This window comes from Mytilus trossulus, chromosome 3 (genome assembly GCF_036588685.1).
Source record: "Mytilus trossulus isolate FHL-02 chromosome 3, PNRI_Mtr1.1.1.hap1, whole genome shotgun sequence".
NCBI classification, from domain to species: Eukaryota; Metazoa; Mollusca; class Bivalvia; order Mytilida; family Mytilidae; genus Mytilus; species Mytilus trossulus.
Window position 1 is genome coordinate 81,253,751 of NC_086375.1, and position 12,856 is coordinate 81,266,606.

The 12,856-nt window shown below is 33.8% G+C and overlaps 1 long non-coding RNA gene across 1 annotated transcript; it reads left to right on the plus strand.

The window, feature by feature from the left end:
* The first annotated feature begins 5,963 nt into the window (after positions 1–5,963).
* On the plus strand, positions 5,964–9,411 carry LOC134712588 (uncharacterized). Its single transcript, XR_010106300.1, has 2 exons — positions 5,964–6,192; positions 9,197–9,411. It is a non-coding gene; the product is annotated as an uncharacterized LOC134712588 (long non-coding RNA).
* The last annotated feature ends 3,445 nt before the right edge of the window (positions 9,412–12,856 follow it).

Sequence of the window (12,856 nt, forward strand, 5' to 3'; positions counted from 1 at the left end):
CCCCCCCCCCCCCCCCCCCCCCATAAAAATCAAATGGTAGCTCCCTTATATGTTTTAAGGGAAGCAGGTCAAATCGCCCAACTTTTAATAAAATCGCCCTAAACAGGTTTACCAACTCCCCCTACTTGTGAAAAAGGTTATATTCCTTTAATTTTTCTCCTGCAAACTCGACCCACTTAAAAGGAAACTTGTCTACACAGAATACAAACAAACAAACGAAAATTTCAGCTATTGAACTATCTACTGACAATCTATTGTATATGTGTAATATGTAAATGCTATTTTGTTCCGGCGTTGGAAAGTTCCGGGCGGAAAGAACTAGGTAGCCGAAAATTTCCGGAGGAACTTATCAAATAGTTAGTTTGTTCCTTCCTCTGGTTTAAAAGTTCCACCGGAACAAAGTGACCTTGATGGTTCTAGTGCTGACATTTTATGTTGTACTAGTACTTCTTTTTGTGTTATCATGCCATTAAACTAAATGATTCTTGACTTATATTATTAAACATTGAATACATTACCAGGGAAAATGTGTTTTTCAGAGGGAGGAGTTTTGAACAGCCATCATGACTGATCCGCGGTTTTCAGAGATTCGCTTGTTGTCGAGTATCGAGTTGCAAGCTAATAAAATCGAGTTGCGAGTTAATAAAATCGAGTTGCAAGTTAAGAAAGTCGAGTTGCGAGTTACAAAAGTCGAGTTGCGAGTTACAAAAGTCGAGTTGCGAGTTACGAAATTCGAGTTGCGAGTTACGAAAGTCGAGTTGCGAGTTACGAAAGTCGAGTTGCGAGTTACGAAAGTCGATGCGAGTTAAGAAAGTCGAGTTACGAGTTACAAAAGTCGAGTTGCGAGTTAAGAAAGATGAGTTGCGAGTTACAAAAGTCGAATTGCGTAAAAATGGGGAAACTAAAATATTTTAATTTTTTGGTGTAACTGTATAACATTTTGGAATGATGATTGCTTATAGAATTGTACATAGTGTTGTTTGATTATTTTTGTGGTTTGGACTTTATCTGAGTCTCTTGTAAAAATATAATGGACTAGATAATAACTACGTATCTTATTTTCTGAAGAAGCAGATAGCCTTTTGAAATGCAGCAGATGGTTTGCAGTTAAATTATTTTTAAATTTCATACATAGCACCGTCGTATAAAATGTAAAGGGAGATAGCGACTGAACTATAGTACATATATGAAAAACAGCCCTTCAGCAGATTTCGTTTAAAGTGGGCTTTTTTGGGCAGCTGCAGAGCCGGGCAATATTTGTTAGGGACCGCAAATTTTATTGTTTGTCAGTGACACTCAAAATTGAGGATGTTAAAATTATATATGTCTTATACATTGACTAGAGATGAAGGGGATATGATGGGCGTGAATAAAACCAGTTTAAACCCTCCGCATTTTTGTGTCTGACCTATGTCAGGAACCTTTAGCCTTTGTTGCTCTTGTATATGTTTTAATTTTGGTTCATCTTTAAATTTAGCAGCATAGAATGGCGTCTATTTTCTTGATATATCTAATATTGTGTTTCGGGGCCTGCTCAGGGCTCCCTATATGTGTGTGATTTTTCGCTGTGTTGTAGACCCAATGACCTTTGGTCGAATTGTATATTTTGATTTGGTTGCTGTCTCTTTGACTCATTTCCCGTTTTTTTTCTTTATTTTAAAAATGTAACTGTCAAAGATACTATTGTAAAAACTACATTTGCGCCATTTTACAGGGAAGATTTAATTGGAAAGTACAAAATGATTATTGCTACATCATGGCGTGATTCCATAAGTTTTTTTTTTAAGTATTGGGTAAAATTGAGAAAGGAAATGGTGAATATGTCAAAGCGACAACCACCCGACCATAGAGCTAACAACAGCCGAAGGCAACCAATGGGTCTTCAATGTAGCGAGAATTCCCGCACCCGTAGGAGTCCTTCAGCTGGCCCCTAAAATATGCATAATAGTAAAGTGATAATGGACGTCATACTAAACTCCGAAGGTAACTTATTAAACTGAGTCACTTAGGTTTAAACTTGAGTTGTATATAGTGTTCACATGTTTGATATTGTCAATTATAAGTTATTTTTAACTTAATTAAAACCGGCAAAATAGCAAAACTCTATATAAATCGCTGTTCTGCTAGAGCCAGTAAAATAGCCTCGAAGGGAGTCGTCAAAACAGCCACTGCCATATTTATCTTGACTTACATCTAGAAATTGACAATGAGGGTCGGTTGAAGACAAAACTTTACGACAAAAGAGATGATTTCAGCTTTCCAATTGTGAACTTTCCATTTCTAAGTAGCAACATTCCAGCAGCACCTGCATACGGGGTATATATCTCCCAATTGATACGATATTCCCGTGCTTGCATTTCCTATCATGATTTTCTTGATAGAGGGTTACTGCTCATGCACAAGGAAGCTATTAAACCAAGAGTTCCAAATGGTGAAGTTGAAATCATCCCTTCGTAAATTTTACGGACGCCATCACGAGTTGGTTGACCGTTATGGAATAACCGTTTCACAAATGATATCGGATATGTTCCTTACGTCGTAACTACAATCCCCTTCCCTTTCATGAATTTGACCTACCGAATTAGACTATTTACCGGATTTGTAATCACATAAGCAACACGACGGGTGCCGCATGTGGAGCAGGATCTGCTTACCCTTCCGGAGCACCTGAGATCACCCCTAGTTTTTGGTGGGGTTCGTGTTGTTTATTCTTTAGTTTTCTATGTTGTGTCATGTGTACTATTGTTTTTCTGTTTGTCTTTTTCATTTTTAGCCATGGCGTTGTCAGTTTGTTTTAGATTTACGAGTTTGACTGTCCCTTTGGTGTCTTTCGTCCCTCTTTTTATACGTTGAAACGAAATATTATTCTAAATAAGTCACTCAATTTAATTCAAGACAGTATCTGAACTATAAAATCATTACAATTATCATTGTTAAGTAACATATATTCATTTACATTTCGTTTAACATCTAGACTTGTAATAATATACAAAAATGTAGTTCCCTAAATATTTAGGTACAGACACATTCTCAAATATACATAACAAAACAAATTTTGTCTCATTTGAGAGATATGAAAAATTAGCAAAAATACTGAAAAATATCTCCTTGAAAAACATCTCCCTACAGATCATCTTTGTACATGCTGGACAACTTGTAATGGAATGTTGTTCATCTTCAACTACATTTCTTACAAATCCTTTAAAATGGTCTTTTGCTGTATATATACAAAGTTTTATATCTTGTCTCTTTCTATTTTGAGATCGTGGGCACTGATTCTGATTTTACTTATGACGTCACTTCATCAAACAATTGTTTAAAGATTCATGTAGATACATTTCTTTAAAAAAACAAGTTTTAATTTGAAATAAAAATCTAATTTACTACTCTTTGTATCTATCCTTTTTGTATTCCCAAATTTTACCAAATTATAACAAAGTTTTTGCTTAACTGACTTGATACTGAATGGTTTTACACTAGTAATTTTGGGGCCCTTTAATTATAGCTTGTTGTTCGGTGTGAGCCAAGGTTCCGTGTTGAAGGCCGTACGTTAACCTATAATGGTTTACTTTTTAAATTCTTATTTGGATGGAGAGTTGTCTCATTGGCACTCACACCACATCTTCCTATATCTATTGATAAAAAAGTCGAGCTTTACTTCCAAATTATGAATATTTCAGCTTTTTGAAAAAATAATGTATGTGAATGGATGAATTAAAGCATTCAATATTATTAGTGAACATGTTTTTGTTACACATAAAGGTATCATATGGTAAACCATCTTTCATATTGTTTTTTTTTCTAATTCTTAACCGATATTTCATAATTGATAATACAACTGAAAAATATAAAGGAAATATATCAAGCTCTCCTAGCACAGCTATAAAGTTAGAAGACTATTTTTTTAACCTAAAATATATTTCATATATTTTTTAAATTGGATTCATCTAAAAAATCCTTCATATTTTAAGGTGCTGTAATAAATATTCACGTTCTTTCTGGCATGCTGCAGAGATAGTTTTGAACATTCCTGTAATTTCACTGCCATTCATTAAAATAGGTTTTATTGTATGGTCATATATTATATATATATATATGTTATAGAGTAGAATTACTGGGATTGACAGATGATGAAGTTCGCAATTTGAATATTGCTTATAGTGATGTTTTGTACAACTCTCCCTTTCCATGCTTAAAAAGTCAATATACATTTTAAACCTAGATACATATACTTATAATTGTAAACACATTCTATTATATCTTTTTCGCAATACAACTATTCTTTTAAAAGTTTCCAAGGTTTGTTAAACATATAAACTTTGGTGTTAGATAGATTGACCTCTAAACACCATTTTACAGTACAGGATAAACTATCAAGTCGTTTTTAAGTTGAAAGACTTGCCTTGGAACTAGAAAAAAAATAACAAGATCCTCTGCATATATGAGGCAGTCAACTTTGTGGTCATTTATATCAACAGCATATCTGGGGTTTCATTTAATGCATCCGGTAAAATTCATTTATAAAAATCTTGAAAAGGTTGGGATTCAAAATATCCCCTTAGTTTACTCCAACTTGGGAATAAAAATTAGAAGTAAGCACATTGTCTATTTTAGCACATAATTCACTTTTATCGTACATATCTCTCACCATTGCATGGAAATTACTACCTATGTTTGGCGTCAAAAACACACGTTTTTCAAAACGATGGATGGAATAATGAAAACGGAAAATATCGATCTTCAATCGGTCTTAAAAAGATCAATCTTATTTGAATCGATCTTTTTTCAGTGTAAATGCTTAGACCGATCGTTTTTTTCCGAGATGAATGTTATATTCAGATATGAAAATAAATCTGCGCATGTTCTGCGTGTTTAAAAATGATGGATGGGATACGAAAAGTAAACATACATTCGGCTATATTTTTTTATCATCTTCTAAATCAATAAGTTCTATTTGTTTGCTGCAAAACTTCATCTGCAAACGCATTGGCCGTTCGTTATTTAGCGATAGTCTACACACATATCTTTGTTTAATGACTTGTGATGTATGATCCAAAATAATGATTAATAAGTCCATACGAAATTCCAATGGACAAACTATTTTCTCAATGTTTTTGCAATTTTTTATAGTTCGCGCGATATGCAGAATTTCCATTACTATTCTATTTTTAGGATTATTTGTTTACGAAATGTAGTTTATGGTCAGATCGGTTCTTTTTATGTTGTAGTGAAAACGCATTGGATTAAATAAGATCGATCTCGTCCATTAAGGATACATTGTTTTTAGTTAATGCTTCCAGAACTTAACTTATATTAGACTCAATAAGTATCACATATAACTGTTTCAAATCCCACAATCACTGGAATAACTAAGTTCGGGCACATGCATGTTTTGTTTATCAAATGTGAATCAAACTTGAAAGTTCGGTGTAAACAATATTTTTGTAACTCGCAACTCGACTTTCGTTACTCGCAACTCGACTTTTGTAACTCGCAACTCGGCTTTTGTAACTCGCAACTCGACTTTCCTAACTCGCAACTCAACTTTCGTAACTCGCAACTTGACTTTCTTAACTCGCAACTCGACTTTCTCAACTCGCAACTCGACTTTTATAACTCGCAACTCGACTTTCTTAACTCGCAACTTGCATCTTGCAAATATGTCAATTTCGAATTGCAACACGTTACAGTCATAACAATGAATGATTTGCAACATGTGCATCATTTAAGGAGACAGGAAGTGGTTCCAGTTTATCAAATATATCAAATGCATGCACGAACATGAAAAGGTGCACTCGACTTTCTCATTTCGAAATGCCCATTTCATTAATTTTTCCTCAACAATCTCGCTGGGGGCAAAGATGCAAGTTAATGCTTTAGAAAGATCAATGTAACATATTTCTGTACGTCACTCCTACAATGGCTTCCACTTTCACGATTGAAAAATTCAAATGGTGTTCCGATGTTGCCACGAGTAAACATCAAAGCAGTACTTTCTAGTGAGACATTTATTTCATTTGCTGCGATCCTAAAAGGTTCAGTTGTTCACTTCCGGTTGCCTTCAGGAAAAATCTCAAAATGTTAGGCAACACAGGCCGCAGTTTACTCAGAAGTTCAGCAATTCAAAAACAGCTGATGTTGCAGAAAAGAACTATGCTGGAAGCACCTCCAAGACACAGAATTTCTTTCGCTGTAAGCAGGGTTTTTGAATAGTTAATTAGATATCCACAACCGCACAAGGTCGAAAGGACAAAACAAGCTTGTTTTGTCCGCTCGATTAAGAAACGTATTATGGTATATCGTTTTCCGTCTGTCCGTCTTGTCCGTCGTCAACATGTCCATCATTTTTTCAAAAACGTTTTAACCAATTTGCATGAAACTTTGGTGAAATATTTATATCTGGTGAACTTGAGGTGTGCTCCCATTTATTTTGTATACATTTTTGATATAACATTTCTATGGGTGTAACGTATTTACACTTTTCGTATTTCACTGTAGTTTGTCTTTGAATAATCTTAGATCTTTCTGTATAACCTTCTGACGTCAAGCAACCAACAATCATTCAATCAACAGATTGGGAACAAACCCCCTGGATGGTGATTATACCTGTATAGAGGGATAACCCTTCTTTAGAGGATAAAAATTATCCCTCTATAGAGTTTTTTTTTTTGCACTGGATTTAAAGCAAATAAGGGCAGAATGGCTTTTTTTTAGTTATATTGGCTATAATCTCTTGCATTATATGCATCAACATATGCACTTTACTAAAAATTGGGATAACCCATTTTCTGCTAAAGTGACTAAACTTGCAATCTATTGTATACCTATCTGAACACCTGATCAACAACAAAAGGAATAGTTGACCTTTAAGTTTGTGTTAAATCTAACAATAGAAATTCTGTTTAGTGAGACATAAGTGAGTAGATTTTACCTGATCATCACATCTTTCAAGCATGGTTAACAATAGATTTTATATTTTGTCAGATAAGCATCAAACTGGGCATGTGCATATTAAATTAAGTACATCAATTGGTGCATCAACTGTTCCAGGTTACTGCCATAATAAGAAGAGAATGCCATTCTGCCCTAATTTGCTTTAAATCCAGTGCAAACAAAAATACCCCTCTATAGAGGGATAATTTTTACCCTCTAAAGAAGGATTATCCCTCTATACAGGTATTATCACCATATAGGGGGTTTGTTCCCAACCTGATCAATTAAGCAACATATATACAATCACTATAAAATTGTGACGTCAAATCATGACAAATGCTTTGAATTGTGATGTCAAAGTTTTTGGGAACCTGTGTGATTTTACGTAATGGCAGAAAATTTGCATGCAAGTGTAAATATATACGTCTTCATTTAAAAGGAGGGATTTTCCAGTTTTCAAACAATATTATCAATTTGCAAGAAACTTTGATGAATTGTTTATACATCATGTACATGTATCTATTGACATATATGCATGATCTCCCTTAAAAAGATTAATTTTAAGCATGCGAGTTATGTTTTTTTTGTATTAAAAAAAAACAGGGATATTCCAGTTTTCGGACAATAACTTAAAACTGTTCAGATATTCTGATGAAACTTTGGTGAATTGTTTATGAAGATAACCTCCCTTTAGCTTTTCATAAATTTTTGAGATGAAAATGAGAACTTATTGAAATTTTCTTAAAAATGTGACGGCATATCATTCTACTTATTAACTTAATTTAGATTCATCATAACAATTGGTCAAACACAGCTGTATTTTACCTCTAAATCTACTCAGGGGGGATCCAGCCATTTTTAAAAGGGGGGGGGGGTCCATTCAAATGCATTGATTGTCCAAAAAAAAAAGGGGGGGTTCCAACCCCCTGACCCCCCCCCCCACCCCCCCCCCCCCCCCCCCCCCCCCCCTCTGGATCTGTGCCTGCTACTTCAAGTGACGTACAGACTTAGTTGAAACATATTTATTTAGAGTGGATTGGGAAACAAGTTTTGCAACTTATATTAATCCCTTTCCACTTTGCGGGTGCGAGTGCTGCCTTGTAGCGGCATTAGCCTACTCTTTTTCGAAATCTACAAGGGTGTCTTTAACGTGCAAGAGATATGATGTGAACATTTGGTATTGATTATATCTGTATATTATATTTTTTTCAGCAACTTGCTTATCTAAAGAAACATTAAAGCACAAAAAGAAGAATACATGCTTATTAATTATTTTGATTAATTTTGAGATTCTTTACCTTGACATGTTAAAAAAATCAATAAATGGTCAACTAATGAATTACGAAATCCAGATATAGCATGATAAAAGATATAAAAACACCTTAAGAGTTGTTTGATATACTCTAAAGACCTCTAAAAAAATCAGGAATCAATACATTCTGATGAATGGAAGCGGTAAAAAATAATTTTGTATCAATTTTTATTGATATTTCTGCCTTTTTTGCAAGAGTAATCTCCCTACTCAATGCAAATCTCCATAGGAATTTTAAATGGTGATTTTTTTTGGTATTCCTCAAGTTAGAATTTATGGGATTTTTTTTGTGCATATTTGGGGTAAAATACTGAAGATAAAAAACTTAAAAAAATTCTGTAGCAATTACTTTTGGGTTAGGGTCAAATTTATGCTACATGTATATTGACTAGACTATATTATAAACCGCATATAGAAAATTGTAAACTCACAAGTCAAAGAACAGTTGACAGTGTCATGACAAAAAATAAATTAAAAAAGAAAAGTCTACAAAACACTACATAAAAAACTAAGACTAAGCACAAAAAACCCATGAAAAATTTGTGGAGATCTCTCTGGTCAGCCAGGTCACCATGCTCCAGAAAGAGTAAACAGTTTCTGCTCCACATTTGGCTCACATTGTGTTGCTCATGGAAATACAAATCAGATATAATAAGTCTTATTCAGTGACATAAAATTTGAAGAAATAAAAATTAATAAATAATAATTTATAATGATTCACTCAACATGCTCAAAACAATAAACAAAGTTCTGTAACTTTATCTTGTTTATTTTCTGCTCATCAAAATTCAAACAAAATGTTTTTAATGCAACACCCAGCAAATTTTTTACTTATACATTGAAACTTCTCTAAATACCGGCCAAATCACAAAATGCAAGAGAATAGGAATAAAACATACTTGAAATACAGGTTTTTGACTGCTCAGTAAAGTGTATTTTATTTTGTTTCAGGAGAAAGTGATAACTGGAGCCTTATCAACAGTTGCTGTTTGTGCTCCCATATGTTGGGTGACATACTACACTGATGCTTACTTGGAACAATCCAATAAATGATAACCAGGATAAAAGAAATGGAATAACTTTACATTGACATTTTGTATTTGAACAGAATGATTCTACATGTTTTATTAAAATAGATTTGTGAATAAATAAAGTACCCCTTGTAATTCCTTATTATTGTTATCATAAACTGACAAGAATCAGTTCAATCAAGCAGAGCCATTAGTTTCTGTACAATACTATTGGTACTACATGTGTGTCTTTGGTGATCAACATAACCCCACATCCTCAAGCAAACTCAGGATTTGTATTTGATTTAAAGCCTTAGGCAGCAACCATTTGATTTTCTGGGGGGGGGGGGGGGCTATAGATTTTTTTTCTCGACAACCTTTTTTTCCCCGCCTTTTCACCCTGAGGCCCTCGTAATGAAAATCAAACAAAACACAAACATATACATTGCATACATACATTAGCATAAAAAGTCAAGTATGATAATAATGTTCAATACAACTTGATGAAATGTGATGAAAAAATAAACATGATGACATGATCAGTTTTTAATATTATTTATACAGCTAAAGTTATATAAGGGTACCATTGGAAGAAAATGTAGACAGTACAATAAATTCGTTATATATGTAACTAAAGCAGAAAATCTCAAAAGTTCTAAATGATAGAACTCACAATTATGAACTTATTCCTTTCATATGTACATGTATTGCAAAACTGAATCTTTTGTCAAATGGGGTTTATCCATATATGATGTTTAAATAATGTGTACCAAATAAATGTGTGGTATATAAACATACATGTACATATGTATATGTAGCAGACACAAACAACAATAGGAATGACATCATAAATTAGGATCAACATTTCAATCTGCCTGATTATTCTTTTCTTTCATTGTGAATTTGCATGATTTTATATAGCACAATTTCTACCCTCACCTTGCAACACCTGTCTGTTTGCAACAGAAACCAGTGAATTATTGTAAAATTATCTTGTACTGAAATGTGGTCTAGTGGACATAGAAATACTAGGCTGCAGACACCCGGCCATCAAATATGAATTCTCTCTATTTGCTAAAATTCTTAACAGACTGAGATTTCATGAAAATTCTATCAAGGTTTATAACAGCTTTGTTTTAGAAGAGTGCAATCAGCTATTTTTATACGACCGCAAACATTTTTTTTGTCGTATATTGGTATGACGTTGGAGATGCATCGTCCGTTGGCGTCATCCCAATACATTTGGTTTTCGCACAATAACTTAAGTATGAGTAAACAGAAATCTATGAAATTTTAGCATAAGGTTAATGACCACAAAAGGAAGGTTTGGATTGATTTGGGAGTTCTAGGTCTAGCAATTGCAATTTCATTCCAAGTGTCCCAAAGACACATATTTTGTCTACAGCTTGATAATTTTGAGTTGTAGTACACACTACTTTATGCTATTACATGCAGCAACCAACTTTAGACCAGGTATTGGTCTTGTCTCAACAACAAGCCAGTGACAACTGTGATGTTGAGGTTCTCTGATTTCTTCAGAAATAAATAAAGTAATCCTCATACCAAATTTCTATCTGGTCAATTATATTTGTGTGTCTGTCTTGTCAGTGAGCTCTCAAGCTGACATTTCTCACCATATTTATAATCGAAAATATCAAATATATATATTGGAGTTATTGCCCTTTGTAAATTCAGAAATTATTTGGGATGTTTGTATTACTATGTATTTATGAAATGTGGTAGTAAAGCAATTAATAACTTCAAACTTAACTGCATTGAATCTCAAATTTTTGTTGACCAGTTGGCAATAATCCATTAGTAAAAACCACAAAAATTTTAAATCTACAGTGAGTATTATTTTATCTATGTATTCCATACCAATTTCAAAACTACAAACATCTGCTGCATGACAACTTCCAATATTATTAGCTCACCTGACCTGAAAGGTCAAGTGAGCTTTTCTCATCACTTGGCGTCCGTCGTCCGTTGTCTGTCGTCCGTCGTCAGTAAACTTTTACAAAAATCTTCTCCTCTGAAACTACTAGGCCAAATTCTAACAAACTTGGCCACAATCATCCTTGGGGTATCTAGTTTAAAAAATGTGTCCGGTGACCCGTCAAACCAACCAAGATGGCCGCCATAGCTAAAAATAGAACATAGGGATAAAATGCAGTTTTTGGCTTATAACTCAAAAACCAAAGCATTTAGAGCTAATCTGACAGGCGTAAAATTGTTGATCAGGTCAAGATCTATCTGCCCTGAAATTTTCAGATGAATCGGACAACCTGTAGTTGGGTTGCTGCCTGTGAAATGGTTATTTTAAGGAAATTTTGCAGTTTTTGGTTATTATCTTGAATATTATTATAGATAGAGATAAACTGTAAACAACAATAATGTTCAGCAAAGTAAGACCAACAAATAAGTCAAACATGACCAAAATTGTCAGTTGACCCCTTAAGGAGTTATTGCCCTTTATAGTCAATTTTTAACATCTTTTCATCATTTTTTGTAACTTTTCAAAAAATCTTCTTCTCTAAAACTACTTTGCCAAATTTAACCAAACATGGCCACAATTATCATTGTGGTTTATAGTTTAAAAAATGTGTCCAATGTCCCAGCCTACCAAACAAAATGGCCGACATGGCTAAAATTAGAACATAGTGGTAAAGTGCAGTTTTTGCTTTAAATTTTTGAAACTAAGGCATTTAGGGCAAATCTTTCAAGATTTAAATGTCCATCAGAATAAGATATATCCCCTCACAAATTTTCAGTTGAATCGGACAATCTGTTGTTGGGTTGCTGCCCTAAAATTGGTGATTTTAAGGAAATTTTGTCGTTTTTGGTTATTATCTTGAATACTATTATAGATAAAGATAAACTGTAAACAGCAAAATAAGATCTACAAATAAGATCTACAAATAAGTCAGCATGATCAAAACTGTTAGAGGACCCCTTAAGGAGTTATTGCCCTTTATAGTCAATATTGAACAACTTTTCGTCATTTTTGTAACTTGTATAAAAATCTTTTCTAAAACTACTTGGCCAAATTTAACCAAACTTGGCCACAATCATAATACTAGGGTATCTATTTTAAAAAAAAGTTTCTAATGACCCCGCCTACCAACAAAGATGGCCGACATCAGTAAACACATTAACAGGTGAGCGACACAGGCTCTTGAGAGCCTCTAGTTTCACCTGTTAGAGTACCCCATTCAAACAATAGGTGCCAATAGTTGTGCAGAAGTTCCATGGTATTCTGGAGCACTTCAATTGTAACCTTATTTTTATGTCCTTGCCTAAGCAGAGGCTGTGACTATTGTACTAATTATACTACTATATTATATTTGTTTATAAGTCGCACAGGGGGCATTTGATTTACCCTTGTCCATCTGTATGTCTGTAATTTCATCCATACATCTTGAAATTGTTTTCATTTCTCTGACTTTAGCTTAAGATATTGATTTGATATTTGGTGTATTGTTTTTGACAAGTAACAGATCAAGTTCCAGATTTTTTGTTTTGATCTGATGATTTTGTGCAAGCTATGGTCCTTGGACCTTTAGAATTCATTCAAATAACCAATTTTCCACTTTCTTCATCA